The following is a 13,129-nucleotide window of genomic DNA, read 5'->3' as shown; positions in this document are numbered from 1 at the left end:
CCAGGTTCCTGAGCACTGACAGCATCGCTTATCCGGGTCCATATACTTTTTTTACGGATAGTCGAAGTTTGCTTCGCACGACAACCAAATAAATAGTCATACAAGTCTAGAACCATATTGACAAGAACCAGGTTCTGCTGATGTGAAAAGTGTGGATTCTTCGATTTGGACTGTGAATCAGATCGAGAAGTAGCCATACTTAATTTATCGATAAGAATAACAGTCAGTAAAGCTTCAAGTTCGGGAACTATGCAGTCTGCAAAAATGTATAAAATCGACTTTATATATTGCTGCAATATGTTCCCGCGACAAAGCTGACGTTTCTGACACCTTACAGTCATGTGGGACAAACATGACTGACAGGTTGTAAGCGATTAATAGTACATTCGCAAATAGCGAGGCGTCATATGTATGAATCATTCGCCAGTGCTCGATGCGGATTAGACGCGCCTTTTTTTGGGATAGTTTTTAGTACATATGGCGGGCGGGCAACATCTCGCTAGCTGCGAGTTCAAGCTAGTCGAGAAGACACGTTGTCGGCGAGAAAATTGACGCTTTAGTACATGGAGCCCATAGTATTGTAAAAGGTAATTCTGTTTGTGTCCAGGCAGAGTATCACGAGGGCAAGGCAGAAGAATAATCAAAGTCCAGATAGAATAGGAGCCAAACTAATTAGTCAGGCTAAAAACATGTTATAGGGGGGTCAAAGCAAAGAGCAATCCAGATCCAGTTCCAAATCAAAGCCAAATAATCACAAATTTCCCTCAGGTTGCTGAGAATGCTTTTTCACAGAGAAACATATGACTAGATTTAGAGTTCTGCGTTAGCCGTGAAAAGCAGCGTTAAGGGGTCCTAATGCTGGTTTTTACCGCCTTCTGGTATTTAGAGTCAGTCAGGAAAGGGTCTAATGCTCACTTTCCAGCCGCGACTTTTCCATACCGCAGATCCCCTTACGCCAATTGCGTATCCTATCTTTTCAATGGGATCTTCCTAACGCCGGTATTTAGAGTCTTGGCTGAAGTGAGCATTAGAACTCTAACGACAAAACTCCAGCCGCAGAAAAAAGTCAGGAGTTAAGAGCTTTATGGGCTAACGCCGGTTCATAAAGCTCTTAACTACTGTGCTCTAAAGTACACTAACACCCATAAACTACCTATATACCCCTAAACCGAGGCCCTCCACATTGCCGCCACTCTAATAAAAATTTTTAACCCCTAACCTGCCGACCGCACACCGCCGCTACCTATATTATCCCTATGTACCCCTATTCTGCTGCCCCTAATATCGCCGACACCTACATAATATTTATTAACCCCTAATCTGCCCCCCCAACGTCGCCGCTACCTTACCTACACTTATTAACCCCTAATCTGCTGACCGGACCTCGCCGCCACTATAATAAATGTATTAACCCCTAAACCTAACTCTAACCCTAACCCTAATACCCCCCTAAGTTAAATATAATTTAAATCTAACTAAATAAATTAATTCTTATTAAATAAATGAATCCTATTTAAAGCTAAATACTTACCTGTGAAATAAACCCTAATATAGCTACAATATAACGAATAATTATATTGTAGCTATTTTAGGATTTATATTTATTTTACAGGCAACTTTGTATTTATTTTAACTAGGTACAATAGCTATTAAATAGTTATTAACTATTTAATAGCAACCTAGTTAAAATAATTACAAAATTACCTGTAAAATAAATCCTAACCTAAGTTACAATTAAACCTAACACTACACTATCAATAAATTAATTAACTAAACTACCTACAATTACCTACAATTAAATCAACTAAACTAAATTACAAAAAAACCCCACTAAATTACAAAAAAAAAAAAGATTACAAGAATTTTAAACTAATTGCACCTACTCTAAGCCCCCTAAAAAAATAACAAAGCCCCCCAAAATAAAAAAATGCCCTACCCTGTTCTAAAATAAAAAGTTAACAGCTCTATTACCTTACCAGCCCAGATTGAGCTTGCATTCTATTGGCTGATCGGAACAGCCAATAGAATGCAAGCTCAACCTGATTGGCTGATTGGATCAGCCAATCCGATTGAACTTGAATCTGACTGGCTGATTCAATCAGCCAATCAGATTTTTCCTACCTTTATTCCGATTGGCTGATAGAATCCTATCAGCCAATCGGAATTCGAGGGACTCCATCTTGGATAACGTCATTTAAAGGAACATTCATTCGGACTTAGGACATCATTAGAAGAGGATGGATCCACACCAGTTGCTTCAAGATGGACCCGCTCCGCTCCGGATGAAAGAAGATAGAAGATGCCGCCTGGATGAAAACTTCCGATCCTCTGGAGGACCTCTTCTGGCCGGATAGGATGAAGACTTCTGACCCTCTGGAGGACCTCTTCTTGCCGGATAGGATGAAGACTTCGGACCCTCTTCTGGACGGATCGATGATACCCGGCTGGGTGAATACAAGGTAGGGAGATCTTCAGGGGCTTAGTGTTAGGTTTTTTTAAGGGGGGTTTGGGTGGGTTAGATTAGGGGTATGCGGGTGGTGGGTTGTAATGTTGGGGGGGTATTGTATGTTTTTTATTTACAGGCAAAAGAGCTGATTTCTTTGAGGCCTGCCCCGCAAAAAGCCCTTTTAAGGGCTGGTAAGGTAATAGAACTGTTAACTTTTTATTTTAGAATAGGGTAGGGCATTTTTTTATTTTGGGTGGCTTTGTTATTTTTTTAGGGGGCTTAGAGTAGGTGTAATTAGTTTAAAATTCTTCTAATCTTTTTTTATTTTTTTTTAATGTAGTTTTTTTTTTTTTTGTAATTTAGTTTAGTTGATTTAATTATAGGTAATTTTAGGTAGTTTAGTTAATTCATTTATTGATAGTGTAGTGTTAGGTTTAATTGTAACTTAGGTTAGGATTTATTTTACAGGTAATTTTGTAATTATTTTAACTAGGTAGCTATTAAATAGTTATTAACTATTTAATAGCTATTGTACCTAATTAAAATAAATACAAAGTTGCCTGTAAAATAACTATTTGTTATATTGTAGCTATATTAGGGTTTATTTTACAGGTAAGTATTTTGCTTTAAATAGGATTAATTTATTTAATAAGAAATAATTTATTTTGTTAGATTTAAATTATATTTAACTTAGGGGGGTGTTAGGGTTAGAGTTAGGTTTAGGGGTTAATACATTTATTATAGTAGCGTTGAGGTCCGGTCGACAGATTAGGGGTTAATACTTGAAGTTAGGTGGCGGCGATGTTAGGGAGGACAGATTAGGGGTTAATACTATTTATTATAGGGTTTGCGAGGCGGGATTGCTGCGGTTTAGGGGTTAATACATTTATTATAGTGTCGGCTAGGTCCGGTCGGCAGATTAGGGGTTAATAAGTGTAGGTAAGGTAGCGGCGACGTTGGGGGGCAGATTAGGGGTTAATAATTATAATGTAGGTGTCGGCGATGTTGGGGGCAGCAGATTAGGGGTTCATAGGGATAACGTAGGTTGCGGCGGTGTCCGGAGCGGCAGATTAGGGGTTAATAATAATATGCAGGTGTCAGCGATAGTGGGGACGGCAGATTAGGGGTTAATAAGTGTAAGGTTAGGGGTGTTTAGACTCGGGGTTCATGTTAGTGTGTTAGGTGCAGACTTAGAAAGTGTTTCCCCATAGGAAACAATGGGGCTGCGTTAGGAGCTGAACGCTGCTTTTTTGCAGGTGTTAGGTTTTTTTTTCAGCTCAAACTGCCCCATTGTTTCCTATGGGGATATCGTGCACGAGCACGTTTTTCAAGCTGGCCGCTACCATAAGCAACGCTGGTATTTAGAGTTGAAGTGGCGGTAAATATGCCTGTACGCTCCCTTTTTGGAGCCTAACGCAGCCCTTCAGAGAACTCTAAATACCAGCGTTATTTAAAAGGTGCGGGGGGGAAAAAACACGCATAGCTAACGCACCCCTTGGGCCGCAAAACTCTAAATCTAGCCGTTAGTGTACAGACAAGAAGGAGTAGTAAATTCAAAAAGTTCCAATATGATTGGCTGCATTCCAGCAGGTGTTACAAAGTTTCAGACAGGCTGCTAACACAAGGCCCTGGAATAAATACAAACAAAAATAATTGGATACTTGTTCATGATTTCTATATTTTTTTATTTGTTCATATATTTTGTAGCTGTAACCTGTTGTAAAAATGTATCCAACTACAAATGTTATAGTTATCAAAATAGTTTTCACATATGCACATTATCTAAACTGTTGTTATGACAGTTTAGGCATAGCTGACAATATTTATTCTGATTTTATTCAGAGATTGCTTAGGTTATTCTTTGTGTTTGTCCAAATTCTGTTTTGTACCTCATTCAATTGGACCATTTTTGAGAACTGCTGAATAGCAGTAGTAGCAGGCAGGGTAGAAAGTAGTAGACTAGCAGTGGTGATGCTGGTTGATGCATAAAAAGTTGTTGAGGCAATAAATTATATGTATGCTGGTGTTAGTGGTGGTGATTATATATATGTTACAGTTAAAGTGCAGAATCATTTAATGTGCACATTACCTAGCTAATCTGCAGATTAACTGATTTGCTCAGTTAAAGTGCAGAATCTGCACTTTACCTAGGTAATGTGCACATTAACTGCTTCCGTGTAGTTAAAGTTGGAAAAGTTTGTTTCTCTCATGTAAACTGTTTATTGAAAAAGAAGCCGAAGAATGTTCCAATTTCAGCCGAGGGCAGATACGCTCCAGAGTGCTCTGTTCTAATCAAAGCCTCGGGCATCGCAGCTGCTCTCTGGGAACCTTACCATGGGTCACACCCTGCACGTCTTGAAATTATCTGTCTAGGAAATTATCTATTGAATCTATGTATGTAATTCAAAGTGTCACCAATTTTTAGACTGCACAAATAAGTAAGCAATTGCAAATTAATTTCCTATATCAAATCTAAAAACTGCAATAAAACAATTTGTGACTGCAAATTCATTTCCTAGATCTAATATTTTAAACCATTTGATTGTTTGTATTATATTTTTTTAATTGTTATAGTTGAGTTTAACTAAATAAATAAAGAACATGATGTTAAATAATAACATTATGTTAATTTCATTAATTGTTATAGTTGAGTTTAACGAAATAAATAAAGAACAGAATTTTTCCGATTTCGGCCAAGAGCAGATATGCTCCAGAGTGCTCTGTTCTTTTTTTTTATTTATTTATTTAAGTCCAACACAAATATACAAATACACATAAAAATATGGAAACAAGACATATATGTAGAATCTTCTAACTTCGGAATGTGATAACGCAAACAGAGAAGCCACGTCCAACGAAACGGCTTCTAATCAATCAAATAATAATACCTATAAACATTTTGTTCATTGATTGCTATCTTAAATTCTTAATCAAGAAATATAATAGAAATTTTCACATTTTATAAAAAGAGGGAAAAAAAAAAGTTTTGTTTCGTTTCCCCCTCTCCCACCTCGAAAACAGTCCAATACTACTCCGTCTATAGTTCTGGGAATTCTTTATTTGCTATGGCCAGTTCTATAGTCTCTGTGCCTCGAAAGGGTAGGGTTATCAATGATTGGATTTCTTTAGGAAAATTATTAATTACATTGCCCCATTTGATCAAGAAATGTTTAATTTGTGGTTCCGAATTTATTGAGGTATCCATCTGTTCCATTATAATTTGGTTTTTAAGCTTATGCCTGAGTTCTGTCAGATTAGGGGCCTTAGAAGATTTCCAGTATTTAAGAATAAGTAACCTGCCTGCCATTATTACAGTGTTTAAATGTAAAGCTTTTTTGTGTAGGGCTTCTTTGTTAACATCTATAAAAAAAAAATGTGTTCCTCCTTCAATTGATACTGGTTATTATTAATTTTGTTAAGCCAATAGTTAACCTTATGCCAGAATTTCCTAACCTTAGGGCAGGTCCAAAAACAATGTTTAAGGTCTGCTTTAAATAGTCTGCATTTGGGGCACGAGATACCAGTGCTATCACATAATGCTTTCATGCCAGGTGTGATATATGTGTGATTGATAATTTTCGTATGGGATTCTCTCCATGAAGTGGAGAGTGTGGTTGCATCTGCTAGCCTAAAACTTTTGTGTATAGTTTCAATTGGGACCTTCCACCATTCTGCAATTTTTTTTACATTATCATTTCCTTTCCAGTTCATTACTATTTTGTATAATGTAGTTATGTTATATTTCCCTGCTTTAAAAAGGATTATCGCAGGTTCCACCGTTTCAAATGTCTGCTCCTCCCACAGATCCTCAAGGAGGGCCTGAAGAAAGTGCCGGGCCTAAAAAAAGGAAAGAAATCCTTGTTGGGGATTCTGAATTCTTGGATTAGGTCCTGCATTGATCGGCATGCTCCAGTACCCTTGTCTCTTAACTGTCTTATGTATATTAATCCCCTTTGTGCCCAGTTATTGAAGGATTTGGAGTTTAGTGCTGGGATGAAATTAGGGTTACCTGCTATAGTTAAGTATTTGGAAAATTTATAGGAGATATGTAGCTTTTTTAATACTTTGTGCCATGCCTGCATTACATTATAAATAGCTGGAATCTGTTTAATTTTGGTTGGGCATTTATCAAGATCACAATGTAGTAATGCCTTCAAAGAATATGGCCGCACTAATGTTTCTTCTGTTAGTATGTCTGCATAATAATATAGGCCTATTAGCCAATCTAGTGCTATTTTTGAGATACACACCAAATTATAGATCTCAATATCTGGGAGCGTAAGTCCCCCATCAAGTCTGGACAGTGACAGTTTATTGAACGCAATAGACTTCCTTTTTCCTCTCCAAAAAAACTGTATAAATATCTGTTTAATTAATTTTAGATCTGCTTGTTTTATTAAAATTGGCGGGTTTTGCATCAAATAAAGAAGTTTGTGGAAAATCACCATTTTAACTAGGTTAATTTTAACTGATAACGTTAGCATTTGATTTTGGCGAGGATTGACCTATAGTTTAATTCATACCACTCATTGCTATCTTTGGACAGTCTGATCCCCAGATATACAAAGGAAGTTTTGGCTTCCTTAAAATGATATGTCTGGCACGAATCCTTGTGTTTCTTTAACCAAAAAATTTCTGACTTTAACATATTTACTTTGTATCCCGAAAATAGACTAAATTCTTGTAAAATCTGTATCAGTAGTGAAATGTTCCTACCTGTATTAGCTGTCAAAACTAATAAATCCTCAGCATAAACTAGTGTAACAATTTTCCTCTGTCCCAATTTAATCCCCTCTATCTCTTTTCTTATATATATTAGTAGAGGTTTGAGCGCCAGATTAAACAGGTATGGGGAAAGTGGACACCCCTGTCTAGAGCCCTTAAAAAGCGGGAAATTAACAGAGGGCAAATTGTTAATTAGTATATAGGAATTTGAAGATTTATAAATTAATTTGATGAACTTAAGGAAGGTACCCTCGACTCCAAACCTGGGAAGAGCTGCGAACAGGTGGTCCCAGGAAATGGAGTCGAAGGCCTTCTCTGCATCTATCGATATTATTGCAGCGTCCGTGGATTTCATGGTTCCATTCCTAGCAGAGAAAAATGCATTTAGAATCAATGGAAGCCTCCTTATATTACGTGACGCGTTCCTACCTGGCATAAAGCCCACCTGGTCCTTGTGTATAAGGGGGCCTATTATTAACTTGAGTCTCTCAGCAAGGATACTCATCAAGATTTTATAATCACTGTTTAAAAGTGAGATCGGCCTATATGAATTTATCAGTTCCGGGTCTTTGTCTTTTTTAAGAATCAATACAATTTGTGAAGCTGTAAAATATCTAGAACAAGTTTTTTCTTCAGAATAATAGTTATTAAAAAGTAGTTATTCTAATCAGAGCCTCGGGTGATGCAACTGCCTCTGGGAACATTACCATTGGCCCCAGCCCGCACATCTTGAAATTCTCTGTCTGGGAAATTATCTATCTATCGAATCTATCTATTTATTATAGATTAGATAGATAGATAGATAATTTCCCAGACAGAGAATTTCAAGACGTGCGGGCTGAGACCCATGGTAAGGTTCCCAGAGGCAGTTGCGGCACCCGAGGCTCTGATTAGAACAGAGCACTCTGGAGCGTATCTGCCCTCGGCCAAAATCGGAACATTCTGTTCTTTATTTATTTAGTTAAACTCAAATATTATTTAACAGCATGTTCTTTATTTATTTAGTTAAACTCAACTATAACAATTAATGAAATTAACATAATGTTATTATTTAACATCATGTTTTTTATTTATTTTGTTAAACTCAACTATAACAATTAAAAAAATATAATACAAACAATCAAACGGTTTAAAATATTAGATCTAGGAAATGAATTTGCAGTCACAAATTGTGTCTGGAGCGTATCTGCCCTCAGGCCAAAATCGGAACATTCTGTTCTTTTTATTACATTCTTCGGCTTATTTTTCAATAAACAGTTTACATGAGAGAAACAAACTTTTCTAAAAAGCTAAAGTGCTTTTTTTTGCACTTTAACTAGTGCCTAGTAGGTAATGTGCAGATTATCTAGGTAATTTGCAGATTACCTAGTTAATGTGAGAAATGAAACAATTTTTCTGCACTTTAACTGATCACCCTAGTTAATCTGCAGATTAGCTAGGTAATGTGCACATTAACTGATTTCTGCACTTTAACTGTAACATACATATATGTATATATCATTTTATTGAGGTAAAGATTTGGCACACAAAGTATTACAGCAGTACACATTTTTAAATGTAAAAATACAAAGAAAGGTGTCTGCTATCAATAGTACAAAGAGTTAGCAATACGAACAGTTGCTGTACAATAAGATAATAGATATGCCAATTAAATTGTAGGCCTTCTCAGCAATTCAGGAGGTCACTCTTGGACCTCATACATTGTAGGGCAATTGTATCAGCAGAATGCTGCCATAAATAAAGGAGAACACATGGGTAAATTATGGAGAATGGAGTTATCATCATGATAAAGGGCCATACTATGGTAGAAGTTGCTAAATTATTTTATAAGCCCTAAAAGGGGATATAAACTTCAGATTTATTTTAATATTGTTGTAGATCTAAGATTGCGAGTGACAAGGAATTTCCCATAAGTAATCTCTCATTTTGGCTGAAATATTGATGCCATAAATCAGGTGGGGAGGATTTTGGAGCCAGATCCTGTTTTGCAGACCTCATTTTTTATTTTAATATTTTAGTAAACTATAATATTTAAACAAACTAGTATTAGTAAATAACATACAAAATCAGAGCAAGAAATGATATTCAATAGTTAGAATAGAAAACCTACATACCTATTATTACAAGCTAAAGAGTCTACTACTTAGCTACATTATACCTCACAATCTAGGTTAAAACTAGTGATAGTTTCCATTTGGAGTGAGGATGTAAGGACAGTCAGTGCTGTGTATTATATAAAATCTGGAGTTGCACTCTCTAGGATAACTGACTAGCTGAGCAATTGCTAATTTATGGAGGATGGGCTTATCATCATGATAAAGGGCTATACTATGGTGGAAGTCACTAAATTATTTTATATGCCTCAAAAGGGGATATAGATATTTAAAATAGGGGCTTTGAAGTTTGAGATAACTCATATGATCAACCTTATAGGAAACTAACAGTGGGGAACATACAAGAAATCGTAAAGGAAAAATTTTAACCAACCCATCAAGGAAAGGCATTCCAAATGAACAATACTTTTTATAAAAGTCATCATACAGCTTAAGGTAACATACTCATGGGAAGCTGTATTGGTCAAACCAAGATATATGACACAGTAGACACCATCTTATAGAATTTAAAACATAATAAGGTAAACAAAGCTGATCTATTGCATTATAGTAAGATATTATGCTATAATTAAACAGTCCCTGCATGCTGAGATAAATAAACTGGACCAAATAGTAAGGCTCTAAAGCAATGGTTAAAGCTCAAGAATTATAATCCTTAGAGCAGAAAAGAAGAAAATATAAGAACAAGGAAACAAAAATGTTGTCTCTCACAGCACTGTCCCGGATGCTGACAGTGCAATATAATTTAATACATTTGTGATAGCACTAGGACAAGCATTGCAAGCACATGCCTTAAGAATAACAACCTTTAAAAATATAATACATACTATAAACAAGAATAATTATAGAGCTACCAGTTGTGAACTATAAGGGGAAGATGAGCCTAGCTAGAGGATCTATAGGGAAAAAAGGGGATCCCTATAAGGCTGTATGAGACTTTATTGGGAACAAATATAGGAGGGACTTAAGACAATACATTTGCACCAATTAAAACCTTGCAGGGAAATTTCAACAGCTAAACAACCATATTATATAACATTTAAACCATATCATAAACATCCAAGTTAGGAGTAAAACTACAAAGGAAAGTAGAATTCTATGTGACAAGAGAAAAAAGGAAAAGTAAACAACACTATTCCCATAGGGGGCGCTTCCTATCACAGAAACCTATTGTGTACAATCACTAAGGTATATATTATATTATACGCAACACATAAGTAGAGACTAAGAATACAGACAAATAAACAAAAAAACTAAATGAAAACAGAGTCCTTAATGTTCACAATCCAACTGGATATAAATGAATTCACAATTATTGGTCAAACTCCCAATTAGTAGCGCACCTCCAGGTGCAGTATAGGCAAACTGGATCCTCTCAGTCGCCCAGTAGACTGTTCTCAGGCTTAGGTAGACTCCAAATGCCAGCCACACGGCATGTATCCAATCAAGATAATCCACAATAAAACAACAAGTGTATCAAAAACAAGTATTTATTAAAAACAAAGTAACACATTTCTCAGCCCTCTAGGGCTGTTTCCTCAGGCTATACAATTGTGAATTAATTTATGGGCTATGGGTGCTGTTTTTCATCACCCACAGGAATAGCAGTCTGGTCTGCTGTTCTGTTGCCACCTCCTGATTATTTTCTTTGCTGCAATCACCTGAGTTTCCTCATTGTGGATATACAGTGAGCTGGACCACTGCTAACTGATCCAGCTTGTGCCACTTGCACCTTAGGGTGCTCCATTTTTGTGAGTACCACTTCACATCTCATTGTTCTACCTCTGTGTATACGTTACTAGGCCATATTGGCACCTCTGTGTTTCCTCTTTTCCAGAATTCTATGTGAGTCTAGAAGTGAAACAACAGGGTTAAAACACCACTGTGAAATGTAAAACATATACTGTATATCCTCTATTAAAACATTTAAAGGAGATAACATAACAATTCCTAAATTAGACATTGAGTGAAGTACTGAATATAGTTATTTTTTCCTTGTAGTCTAAAGAGTCCCGCATGCATTTAATTAACCAACTCCGAAGTGAACCCACATGAACCCTCTGAAGTGAACCCACATGACTGGAGTAGAGGGAGAAGAGTCCTTCGTAGCTGCATCAGCTGAGGGGCCAGCTCTCAGTGGTTCTGTCGGTAAGAATCTCCCTTGCTCCTCCATGGGGGTCCTCTGTATTTTCAATAGCCAAAGTGAATAGGGCTTCACAAGATTCATGACCCAAGACTGGTAGGTATAGATTTCTTGCACTGCAATAAGATACATTTTTGGCTTTAGCTTTGGTAGAAAAATGATCAAGGCGACCAAACTATCCAGGTATGTAGGCAAAAGTTCTAATTGTGCTGTCAGGATCAATTTGCAAATGTCCTCTAAGTTTTTAAATACTAACAGGTGAAGCACAAATATTGATATCGGGTAGGGGGATAATGCAGTAACAGACAAGAGAGCTCTGCTCACTTGATGGTTCTAAGAGTTAGCCACCGAGGGGGGGGGGGTTGGAGTGAGGCCTTCTCCTCCTTTAACAAATGCCTCTATTAAGGGCCCAGAAAACTGAAGCTTGGTCACAAATATTTAGCAAATCTGAGCCCAGAAAGGTTAGATTAAGCAGTATCTCCTATAGTTAAGATGGGTCCCAGTAGGACATTGCTCTCCTGGAGCTGACTTTATGTATTTTACCTCTTTGCTGCAGTTGAATGCATGCTATATACAAGCAAAAGTACAACATTAAACTGTTCTAACACAGATAATTTTCTTTTTGAACTTGTATGTCCTTTTTTATAAACTTGAAGGGTTCAATAAGAACCAAAGTGCAAACTGTATTCAACTTCATCCTCTTCTTCATAACGGTCAAAAATTCCTTGACCTTTTTCCTCTGGAGCTGCTTTTGCTGATACTGTTATAGATAAAACATTTTTAACACACAAAAGCTAACTAGAACTATTAATTTTAAACATTTGGTTTGACTGCAATTTATCAGTTAATAATTTTTTGCATGTAAGCAACTGTAGATAAGCCTTTTTCAATGTCAGCGTGATCACAGTCAGCCATTTTAATTGCTTGTCAGCATTAAAAAATTTTTACATTATTGGTTTGGTTAAAAACAACCCTATAGTTACCATGTGTCTGTCCTGTATGACTGATCATGATCCAAATCTTTACACTTAACATTTACTTCAATTTCACAGCTGAAAGACTTGATAAACCCTTGTCAATACTGTTGAAACTATTAGAGGACCCCAAAACTTTTAAAATGAAACATTGGTTTTACTCATGTGCTTATTATCACTCATCCTATTTAATGGTAGTAGGAAGTAGTTTCACAAAACAGGTACATAATACCTGCTTAATTAATTAAGGTTAAAAAAGTTAATAATAAGTTATTTTACTCTAACATGCCCACTATACTGATAATGCCAATATCTAAATACCTTAAAAAGACAGACACATATGTGTATGGTTTTGGTGAACAACCGGTGAGTTGCACACATTTCAACAGTACGTCTATATGTATCACTAGTATTAAAATGGCTCAATCAATATTCGACCTGTGATGTAACTATTAAACCCCCCAAAATCAGTCCTTGGAGCTCCATGTACGAAGCAGCATAAGCTGCTCTGGGGCACTTGCAGGGCAGGTTCACATATGGGAGCCTGCTTCCCACAATGTAAGAAGCAGCGTTCATTAGACTGCTGCTTCTTACACTCTTTGCCACCTCTGAGTCGCTCGCTCAGGGTAAATGATAGATCCTTCTTTTGCATCATTGGTTGTGCAAGAGTTGGGGTGGACATTGCACACTCATCAGAGTATGTAATGATGCATACGGGCCAGCAGAC

Source organism: Bombina bombina, chromosome 3 (genome assembly GCF_027579735.1).
Source record: "Bombina bombina isolate aBomBom1 chromosome 3, aBomBom1.pri, whole genome shotgun sequence".
Taxonomy (NCBI): Eukaryota; Metazoa; Chordata; class Amphibia; order Anura; family Bombinatoridae; genus Bombina; species Bombina bombina.
This window is presented reverse-complemented; position numbering follows the sequence as displayed.